Here is a 12,223-nt window from a genome sequence, read left to right as displayed (position 1 = left end):
CAGTTCAGTTCAGTCGCTCAGTCGTGTCTGACTCTCTGCGATCCCATGAATCGCAGCACGCCAGGCCTCCCTATCCTTCACCAACTCCCGGAGTCCACCCAAACCCATGCCCATGGAGTCGGTGATGCCATCCAGCCATCTCATCCTCTGTCGTCCCCTTTTCCTCCTGCCCCCAATCCCTCTCAGCATCAGGGTCTTTTCCAACGAGTCAACTCTTTACATGAGGTGGCCAAAGTACTGGAGTTTCAGCTTCAGCATCAGTCCTTCCAATGAACACCCAGGACTGATCTCCTTTAGGATGGACTGGTTGGATCTCCTTGCAGTCCCAGGAACTCTCAAGAGTCTTCTCCAACACCACAGTTCAAAAGCATCAATTTTTTGGTGCTCAACATTATTCACAGTCCAACTCTCACATCCATGCATGACCACTGGAAAAACCATAGCCTTGACCAGACGGACCTTTGTTGGCAAAGTAATGTCTCTGCTTTTTAATATGCTATCTAGGTTGGTGATAACTTTCCTTCCAAGAGGTAAGAGTCTTTTAATTTCATGGCTGCAATCACCATCTGCAGTGATTTTGGAGCCCAAAAAAATAAAGTCTGACACTGTTTCCACTGTCTCCCCATCTATTTCCCATGAGGTGATGGGACCAGATGCCATGATCTTAATTTTCTGAATGTTAAGCTTTAAGCCAACTTTTTCACTCTCCTCTTTCACTTTCATCAAGAGGCTTTTTAGTTCCTCTTCACTTTCTGCCATAAGGGTGGTGTCATCTGCATATCTGAGGTTATTGATATTTCTCCTGGCAATCTTGATTCCAGCTTGTGCTTCATCCAGCCCAGCGTTTCTCATGATGTACTCTGCATATAAGTTAAGTAAGCAGGGTGACAGTATACAGCCTTGACATACTCCTTTTCCTATTTGGAACCAGTCTGTTTTTCCTTGCCCGGTTCTAACTGTTGCTTCCTGACCTGCATACAGGTTTCTCAAGAGGCAGGTCCGGTAGTCTGGTATTCCCATCTCTTTCAGAATTTTCCACAGTTTATTGTGATTCACACAGTCGAAGGCTTTGGCGTAGTCAATAAAGCAGAAATAGATTTTTTTCTGGAACTCTCTTGCTTTTTCGATGATCCAGCAGATATTGGCAATTTGATCTCTGGTTCCTCTGCCTTTTCTAAAACCAGCTTGAACATCTGGAAGTTCACAATTTACGTATTGCTGAAGCCTGGCTTGGAGAATTTTGAGCATTACTTTAGTAGCGTGTGAGATGAGTTCAATTGTGCAGTAGTTTGAGCATTCTTTGGAATTGCCTTTCTTAGAGATTGGAATGAAAACTGACCTTTTCCAGTCCTGTGGCCACTGCTGAGTTGTCCATATTTGCTGGCATACTGAGTGCAGCACTTTCACAGCATCATCTTTCAGGATTTGAAATAGCTGAACTGGAATTCCATCACATCCACTAGCTTTGGTCATAGTGATGCTTTCCAAGGCCCACTTGACTTCACATTCCAGGATGTCTGGCTCTAGGTGAGTGATCACACCATTGTGATTATCTGGGTCATGAAGATCTTTTTTGTAAAGTTCTTCTGTGTATTCTTGTCACCTCTTCTTAATATCTTCTGCTTCTGTTAGGTCCATGCCATTTCTGTCCTTTATCGAACCCATCTTTGCATGAAATGTTCCCTTGGTATCTCTAATTTTCTTGAAGAGATCTCCAGTCTTTGCCATTCTGTTGTTTTCCTCTATTTCTTTGCATTGATCACTGAGGAAGGCTTTCTTATCTCTCCTTGTTATTCTTTTGAACTCTGCATTAAATGGGAATATCTTTCCTTCTCTCCTTTGCTTTTCGCTTCTCTTCTTTTTGCAGTTATTTGTAAGGCCTCCTCAGACAACCGTTTTGCCTTTTTGCATTTCTTTTCAATGGGGATGGTCTTGATCCCTGTCTCCTGTACAATGTCACGAACCTCTGTCCATAATTCATCAGGCTCTCTGTCTATTAGATTGGCAAAAAAAAAAAGAAAAAAATCCTCTTTCAAGTGTTGAGGATATGGTCTCTTCCAAATGTTGCTGATTTGAGCGTTGACTGTACCACTTTTTTAGGGTGGGGAGCAGGTTAGGCACAGTGTTAAAATAGAACAAAAACATACTTACTCTACTCCAGCAACCCAGTTTTGGTAATCTCTGCTATAGAAGTTAAAACATTAGTGTATAAGGACATATTTACAGGGGTATGTATTGTAACAATGTTTATAAAGCAGAAACACTGGAAACAAACTAAATTTACTGTAACAGGACTAGTTGAATGTATTATGGATTTCTGTTATGTGGAACAAAACTATGACAATTTAATAATGAGTTAGAGCTACACATAGTAAACTGGAAGGATGTACATTTTTTCTTTATGAGTATAGTGCAATCCAATTTTGTAAACAGAAGGAAATAGAATAGTCATGATATTTGTCAGAACATAGGTTGTTGATGGATTTGGTTACCTCAGGGATGGAGTTATGGGTGGGGGGGAAATCATTCGATTTTCTTTTTGCTTGATAAAATGAGCATATATTTCGTAAGAAAAAATTCAATACATAAAACAGAATTAAGGAGGGAAGATTTTAAGTTAAAGGAAAAGCAGAAAGTCTTATTCCCTGGCCAGTTTACATACATTTTTATACAACAATTTATTGTACTTACAAATGTTTCTTATTCACATAGTCACAGAATTCCACTCTCTAAAATATCTTGGTACCTGTTTTGTGGAAGTTTTCTCAAGTCTAATAAAGATTTTTTTTGTTCCTGTGCACAGGCCTACTGTATAAGACATTATACTTAACACTGAGCTGGTGCTATATAGAATTTTTGCTTGGATTTTGATAGCATATACATGTTTTTAGAGGGTGGAGTTATGAATGCTTATTTTCCTCTCTGTTTTATGCCCAAAATTGAGGTAACTTTAGCCTCATCCTTTTTATTTCTAGGTAAACAATGTTCTTGCCTCATTGACTCCTCCCATTTTTAATTATTGCTTTGCCTTTGATTAAGTTTAGCTTTTTTAAAACAACTTTTTTATTGTAAAAGCAAATATTGTTCATTTATGAAAAAATCAGAAACATAGTCAAGTAAATACCAACAAACCCCAACTCCCTTTGTTCCAAAACAGAAAATCTCATTCTTTTGATGTTGGTCTTTCAATTGCTTTGTAACTTTTTTTCAGACTATTCACTGCAAATATTATCTGTAAAATAGTAATAAAGATGTAGGGTTTTAAGTGTCAGATTGTGTTGTAAGGAATAATGATGCTACTTGAAAATGTTTGGGGTTTTTTTGGATGATCAGTTTCTCACAGGTGTGGAAAGACAGCACAGAGATGTGTATGAAAATGAAAGAAATGTATCATACTTACGAGTCCTAGGAGAGTGGGGCATGGTGGGACATGCAGAGGGACGAATGGAAGGAGTTTTAAGAGGTCAGAATGAATTATGCAAGCCAGAGGCATGCGGGGATTTCACGGGTGTGTTTGAAAGTCACTGGGTCACAGTTAAGGTTGACAAGAGGGGAACTTGTTGTGGCAGAGACCAGCCTTATCACACTGGTGTGCCTGGCACCTGGGTGGGTTATTCATGCCCTATTTGTGAGGATGATAAGGTGTCAGGAAAATATGAAGTATGAGAAATCTGCAGAATACAGGCTATCTGAATTTCTTTCCCTAGGGTTCTGACTTGTATCTTAGCTTTCTTATCTGGAAAATAGGCATAATTAGCAGTACCATAGAGTTGTTCTAAGCATTAAATCATAAAGCTCCATGCTTGGTTCATAGTTCTTTTTATTGCTATGTTTGTTTCATGTATATTTACTGATGCTGAAGCTCCAATACTTTGCCACCGGACTCATTGAAAAAGACCCTAATGCTGGGAAGGACTGAAGGCAGGAGAAGGGGGCGACAGAGGATGATATGGTTGGATGGCATCATTGACTCAATGGCCATAAGTTTGAGCAAATTCTGGGAGATAGTGAAGGACAGGGAAGACCGGCATGCTGCAGTCCATGGTGTCAGAGTTGGACACGACTTATCGGCTGAAGAACAACCATATTTATTACTGTGTTTATTGCAGAAATAATGCATGTTCATTATAGAGGCATCAGTCACTATGTTTCTGAACTTTTTTTTATAACGGCACAGTGGGGTCAAAGGACCAGGATGCTTCAAACGCAGGTGGCACTGTGTGGCTGTGGCTCTTCTAGGCTCTTTTTCATTTCCTTAAAGACTGAGGGGTCATAACTGTTCATGTCCAGGACCTACAGAGCCTTATAATGTTGCCCAAAGTAAAACATGTACAAAGAGTGTAGGCATTTTTATGTCCCTTTTCTGTTTTGAGTAGAGCCACATCTTCCTGCAGATGATTCATTATACCAGCTTATGGGCTTCCCCAGTGGCTCAGTGGTAAAGAACCTGCCTGCAACACCAGAGTTGTAGGAAATGCAGGTTTGACCCATGGGTTGGAAGGATTCCTTGGAGGAGGGTATGGCAATACCCCAGTATTCTTGCTTGGAGAATACCATGGACAGAGGAGCCTGGTGGGCTACAGTCCATAGGGTCCCAAACAGTTGGACATGACTGAAGTGACTTAGCACACACCAGTTTATATCTCAAGAAAGGATTGAAGAGGGCCTACTTCCTGACCTTCCCACATGACAGTATTAATTCCTACTTTCTTCTTTACCTTTGCAAGTATGATTGGTGAAAACTAGCCCTTCATTGTTTTACTTTGTGATCACTAATTTTTGGTCAATGTAACAGTAAATGTGAAATGCCAGTTTTTAAGAAAGATACCTAAGGGATAAAGTATGGGAGTACTAATACCTGACAGCCTTCTAAATCACTGGCTGGATAAGAAGCTATGGTTGGTCTCTGCTCTTTTATAGTTGTCCTAGGAGCTTAGCCACTCACATTACATTGTTATGCCTTATACTCTGGTCAAGGTTGTATAATCTCTCAACTAAATTATGATTCAACATGGAAATCTTTATTCTGAATTTTTAAAAAAAATATTTACTTCTTTATTTGGTTGCGCCAGGTCTTAGTTGTGTCACATGAATCTTTTTGGTTGTGACACACAGCATCTTTAGTTACAGCGTGCCAACTCTTAGTTGTGGCATGTGGGATCTAGTTCCCCCACCAGGTATTAAACCTGGGCCCCCTGCATTGGGAGTGCAGAGTCTTAGCCACCTGATTACAGGGAAGTCCTCATTATGAAATTTTTTTCCCTTTAGTGTTGACAAATGTGAAATTCTGAGAGACAGTAGAGAATAATCCATGACTTAAGTGGAAGGTTGAGACTTAACTTTCCTAGGTAGAGACCCACAAAATTGTCCTTACTAAGTTTGAAATTTTTTTCTTAAGTATTTGATCACATAATTTACTTTGGCAATACAAAGTTTGTTCCTTCAAATGCTTGCTCTATTTATGAGAATCTATACTTAAATTGCAGCTTTCACTTTTTTCACACTTTTTTCATTTCCCCTTAAGAGATGGTGAGAAAATTCATAAAGAAGTTAAATTCAATATTTAGAATGTCATTTTCTAACTTTAGGTTTTGGTGTTAAACTTAATGGAACATAGTATTAATTATTGTTGATAAAAATTATTTTCATGGCATATTCATGTTTTGTAATAGGTGCACCAAAAACTTGAATACATGACTATGTATTATAGGTAACAGTTGTGTGTGATTATTTGGAGAAGAGTATGACATTTCTAACTCACCACCCGAGATAAATTACCTAATGTTGGAGCTAGATTTATTGTAATTTGTACTTAACAAATTACATACAAATTATTCTTGTATTTCTTGTACTAGGGACAGTCTTTTGTTAAGGAATAAAGCCAAGCTAATTTGCTCTGCATGGTCCTCAGATTTCATTCTTGTGATCTTCAAATCAGAACCTTAATGTCTCTTGGCCAAAAGCCATTGAAAAGCTTTGATTTGAAAAGAGAGAGAAACAAAGAAAGAGACATCTTGAAAATGATTATCATAATATCCATGATAGAGCAGAGTTGCAAAAATACAGAACTAGCATTTAAGAGTAAATTTTGTAAGCTGTCAATTTAGCCTTTTAATTGCAATATCTAAAATAACTTTTATTCTAGCTTTAGAAAGAACAGAAAGTCCTCAGAATTTATCCTTTTGCCTGTTACCCAAATATACCTACTCCTTGTATCTGTGCTTTTGTTCAAACCATTCTTTGTATGTCTTACCACCCTTATCTGCCTGGGGAAGGTCTCTTGTACTTTATGCCCATCTTTTGAATATCACCTCTAAATTAAGAGACTTTGTTTTCAAAAGCAGTTTTAGGTTTACAGAAAGATTGAGTGGGAAGTATAGAGACCTCCCATATACCGTCCCCCGACCCCACACGCTGTTTCCTGTTACTGACATCTTGCACTTTGCGCGCCGCATTTGTTACCATTGTTGAATACATATTGGTACATTAATATTAATAAAATCCATAGTTTGCACTAGTGTTCACTTTTTATATTGTATAGTTCTATGGGTTTTGACAATTGTACAATGTCTATTTTGCTAATGGACAATTTTAATTTTAGTATAGGGTCCCTAAGGTGATGGTCTTGTGTGCTATTTTCCTGACCTCTTGGGTTCCTTGAATGTAGCTTTTCCTATCTTCTGTGCTTTCCAAGGAAAGAAGATAATTATCTAGATGTTTAAATTATTGTCCTCAGTTGACAAGGGTGATTTTAAAAAACAGCTCATTGAAATTTATTACATTTCCCTCCTCCTCCCTTTTTATTTTTGAATGGGAAGACATTTATTGAGAGTCTTCTATGTGCCAACTGTGGTTTTAAGATCATATAATAGTTGTATTAACTCATCTGATTTTTACAGCATTGCTATGAGATAGGTGTAATTACTGATCCCATTTTATGAATGAGGGAACGGATGATTAGAGAAATTAGAGCAATGGATTAAGGTCACAGAGATATTAAGAGACATCTGAATTTCAGTTCCAGACAGTCTGGCTGTGATCTCAGAGCCCATGATTTTTTTTTTTCACTATATCCCTGTACTACCTTATTTACATAAGGATTCTTTAAAACAACTCACAAATATAAATTAATTTTTTTTTCAGAAAGGAAACATCACTATTGTAATTGAGGATCCTTATGGCTTTTCTGAAATAGAAAATGAACATAAAGAACATAATGAAAATAAAACAGTGTTACAAAATTCTCTCTAAGCTTTGGTCCAAGAACTGCTTTCTGGTTTTTTTTTAAGGCAAGATTAGCTCTTTGTTGAAGGGCTTCCCTTCAACTTTAGCGGTAAAGAATCTGCCTGCTGATGCAGGAGATAAGTTCAATCCCTGGGTCAGGAAGACCACCTGGAGTAGGAAATGGCAACCCCCTCCAGTATTCTTGCCTGGGAAATCCCATGGACAGCAGAGCCTGGCGGGCTGCAGTCCATGGAGTCGAAAAGGAGTTGGACAAAGTTGGACACGACTTACCAGTTGAGCACGAGCACTTGTTGAAGTATTAAAGTCTCCAAACTCAACTAAGTTTCTCCTTAATGAAATAAGGATTCAGAGACTATTGTAAAGGGAGTCATTTCATCCCTAAGTGATTCTGTGTATATAAGCTCCTTCCTTTTGTTTCCCTGACTTTGGGGAAACGACTCACCTGTTAAAGTCATACATAACATGCAGCCATGTATTGTTCATTACACTTACGAAGCCTTGAGTACAATATACTGGCACATATGCACACAAAGATTGTTTAGTAAACAGCTGTTACAATTGCTGTTAAAATTCAGAGATCTTATTATGCCTAGGGTCTGAATTATAAAAATAATTTTGTTAGAATTTAATTTCAGATTAACCTAACCCAGGTCTTCATTTTTTTCCTCCCCATTTGGATGTCACTTTCTTCTTCCATATATACAGCATACACATATTTCTTCTTTCCCAATCCCTCCCCCCACTCAGGAAAAAAACAACTTTTGTGTTCCTAAATTATTTGGCACTGCTGTTCATCGCTGATTCAGCAGTGTGTGGAATTAAAGGGATAAAGGAAGCATATAAGGTTAGATATATTATATAAGGTGTGGACTCTATATGGTAGCTGATCATTTATGTTGCAGATAAGACTCAGTGGTGCTAATGTTTACATTTCTTATTGTTTTGATGATTAAACTAACATATTCATTGTGGGAATGTGGAAAGACAGAAATAGGGAAAGTAAAAGTGATTCTGTCACTCAGAAGTGACTGTGTCTAAATGGACCACAGGCTTTCCTGGAGGGGTAATGTGCTTTTACTTTTCCCTCTTTTTCATGATTCCTTCACTCAACTTCATCCCCACAGGCTCTCTTCCACCAGGGTTACCTCTTAGTAACTAAGCGATTGTGAGCAAATTACTCGGCCAGGAGGAATATCAATAACCTCAGATATGCAGATGACACCACCCTTATGGCAGAAAGTGAAGAAGAACTAAAGATCTTCTTGATGAAAGTGAAAGAGGAGAGTGAAAAAGTAGGCTTAAAGCTCAACATTCAGAAAACAAAGATCATGGCATCTGGTCCCATCACTTCATGGCAAATAGATGGGGAAACAGGGGAAACAGTGGAAACAGTGGCTGACTTTATTTTTTTGGGCTCCAAAATCACTGCTAATGGTGACTGCAGCCATGAAATTAAAAGACACTCCTTAAAAGGAAAGTTATGACCAACCTACACAGCGTATTAAAAAGCAGAGACATTACTTTGTCAACAAAGGTCCGTCTAGTCAAGGCTATGGTTTTTCCAGTAGTCATGTATGGATGTGAGAGTTGAACTATAAAGAAAGCTGAGCGCCGAATAATTGATGCTTTTGAACTGTGGTGTTGGAGAAGACTCTTGAGAGTCCCTTGGACTGCAAGGAGATCCAACCAGTCCATCCTAAAGGAAATCAGTCCTGGGTGTTCATTGGAAGGACTGATGTTGAAGCTGAAACTCCAATACTTTGACCACCTGACGTGAAGAGCTGACTCACTTGAAAAGACCCTGATGCTGGGAAAGATTGAGAGCAGGAGGAGAGGGGGACAACAGAGGATGAGATGGTTGGATGGCATCACCGACTCGATGGACATGGGTTTAGGTGGACTCTGGGAGTTGGTGATGGACAGGGAGGCCTGGCGTGCTGCCGTTCATGGGGTCGCCGAGTCGGACACGACTGAGCGACTGAACTGAACTACACTGTAGCTTCCTCATCTGTAAAATGGAGATAACAGTTTGTCTCACATGATTACTGTGAGGATTAATTGAGCAGATGCATAGAAAGCATTAAGAATAGTGTTTGCTAAACAACAAAGTCCTACTGTATAGCACAAGGAACTATATTAAATATTCTATGATAAACCATAATGGAAAAGAATATATAAAGTATATATATATTTAAACCATAATGGAGAAGAATATAAATATATATACAAACCAAGGGTCTTCCTAGGTGACTCAGTGGGTAAAGAATCCACCTGTAGCGCAGGAGACGTGGCAGACACAGGTTTGATCCCTGGGTTGGGAAGATTCCCGTGAAGGAGGGAATGGCTACCCCTCCAGTATTCTTGCCTGGAGAACCCCACAGACAGAGGAGCCTGGCCGGCTACAGCCCACAGTGTTGCCGAGAATCAAATACGACTGAGCACACACACATATAGAACTAAATCACTTTGCTAAACAGCATAAGTTAACACAACATTGTAATCCACTCTATTTCAATAAAAATAATATGGTTAAGAGAGTCTGAGACCCAGCAAATTCTAAATCGATGCTGGCTGTCAATAGAATTGTGCTCCCATGAAGAAAAATGGCACTCCTGCCTGGTGGTGAGAGCTCATGCCATCATTTTTAACTGGAAAGTCCAGCTCTCACACCACCTCTAGCTTTCAAAATTCTGCTCATTCTTCGAAGCTTATCTCAAATGCAGTTTCCTCAGTGAGGTTCTGTTTTGGCTGACCCTTCCTATAGGTTGTATTTTTCCCACCTTAAATGTAACTCTGGCATTTTGAAAACATGAAATGCATTAATTACAGTCCCCTTTTTTGTTTTGACATAAAAAGTGGGTTTCTGTTTAGGGTTTCTGTTAGGTCTGTTTACACCTGGATTGTCAGGTGTAGTAGCAGCAAAGGAAGTTCTGAAGTAGGTGGAAGTTAGAATATAGGTTATTGAATTTCTAGACACTGCCAAAGTTAGAGCTAAATATGGTAAAACTTCTGGGATAGAGTTTATGACTGGGAAAGAAAATTCCAATAGCAAAATGTACAAATTCCTAGGGTTTTAAAAACTCATTGTATGCAGAGAAATTATTCTTTTATCTACTTGAATATTTTTAAATTGGCATTTTCAGTTCCATAATCATGTCTAAGTTTATCAGAATTGTGTTTTGTTAAGTTTCAGGAAAACTTTCTAAGCTGGCCCAAGCCCAGGATGTCTGTGGTTCTGCCACATCCTACTAATCATTATAGCACTTTTATTCCATAACTTTATTTTTTAATTAAAAACATTTTTTCTTTTTTGCCACACCATGTAGCATGTGAGATCTTAGCTACTTGACCAGGGATCAAACTCATGTCCTTTGTAGTGGAAATATGAAGTCTTAACCACTAGACCATCGGGAAAGTCCCAACTCCATGATTTTAGATTTAAGTCTGTTTAGCAAGTTTGAACTTGGGCTTTTTAATTTTCCTTATCTGCCCTATACTGTGTATATATTAATTTAGGTAAGCAGTGTCTTAAGTCAACTGAAATGTGAAGACCTGGGTTTCAAGGTGAATGGTTAACACACCCTCTTTTAAATGTAGAGTTTCATATTGACTTTTGAGGATTCAGATTTCAAAGATGAAATAATATAATGTACTTTGCTAATAATTTTATTTAGAACCTCAGTAATCTGACGTTTGATTTTACATGATCCAAATTATTTATAGTAGTAATTCTGACTAGAACATTAAGGGATTTTTATTTTGGCAAATGTGGCATTGTATTAAACTTTAATTGTGAACTCCTGGAACTTTTTGTGGAGAAACGCATATCTGAACACATTTATATATTATATATATGTGATACACATATGAGTGTATATGTATGAACACATACATTCACACTCAAGAATATTTGTTTTGGGACTTCCCTGGCAGTCCAGCAGTTAAGACTCTGAACTCCAAATGCAAGTGGTACAGGTTGGATCTCTGGTTGGGGAATTAAGATCCCACATGCCTGGTGAGGTGGCAAAAAAAATATTTGTTGTTATAAATATTGCCTTTGTTTGTGTCTCCTTAGTATCACAACAGTTTTTATTTTCTTTAGTTTCAAACATAGAGTTGAAGTATGTACAAAATATTTCAGTGAGTATCAAGTACAAATGAGTATACAGACCTGAGTTTATTTACTCTTAAGTATTTATTGTATGTTCCTCAAGGGTTTGACTTGATTTTGTTAATTCAGTCTAATAAACCTGAACAATTGTCCCCGAGAAACAATAATTAGTGTGGCAATCTTGAGAACAAACAAACCCTAGGAAAAATGCATTTATTATCCACGAACACCTAAAGTTTCAGTAAGCCAGTTATATCCATGTGTGCTTACTTGCTCAGTTGTGTCCAACTCTTGGCAACCCCATGGTCTGTAGCCCACCAGGCTCCTCTGTCCATGGAATTCTCCAGGCAAGGATACTGGAGTAGCCATTCCTTTCTCCAGGGTATCTTCCTGACCTAGGACTCGAACTTGGGTCTCCTGCAATGCAGGTGGATTCTTTATGACTGAGCCACCAGGGTGTATTTTAGAGTGTAGTCTAAAATACAGTGTGAGGGAGAGTGAAGCAGGATTCACAGTCCTGCAGAGTCAGAACTTAAGAACCTGTAGTAGAAAGCAAAAGTGAGAAGGTGCTGTCATGGTGCCTCAGGCCAGCGCTTGTGACCGCTCATCCCTGTGATCGATGTGCTTTCATAGGAGCTGCTTGCTGCAGGAGACATAGGTAACAGTGGAAACAGTGAGAGACTTTAGTTTCTTGGACTCTCAAATCCCTGCAGATGGTAACTGCTGCCATGAAATTAAAAGACATTTGCTCCTTGGAAGAAAAGCTATGACAAACCTAGATGGCATATTAAAAAGCAGAGACATTACTTTGCTGACACAGGTCCGTCTAGTCAAAGCTATGGTTTTTCACGTAGTCATGAATGGATG

This window comes from Muntiacus reevesi, chromosome 2, assembly GCF_963930625.1.
Source record: "Muntiacus reevesi chromosome 2, mMunRee1.1, whole genome shotgun sequence".
Classification (NCBI taxonomy): domain Eukaryota; kingdom Metazoa; phylum Chordata; class Mammalia; order Artiodactyla; family Cervidae; genus Muntiacus; species Muntiacus reevesi.
The sequence above is the reverse complement of the archived record's forward strand: the minus strand, read 5'-3'. Positions refer to the sequence as shown.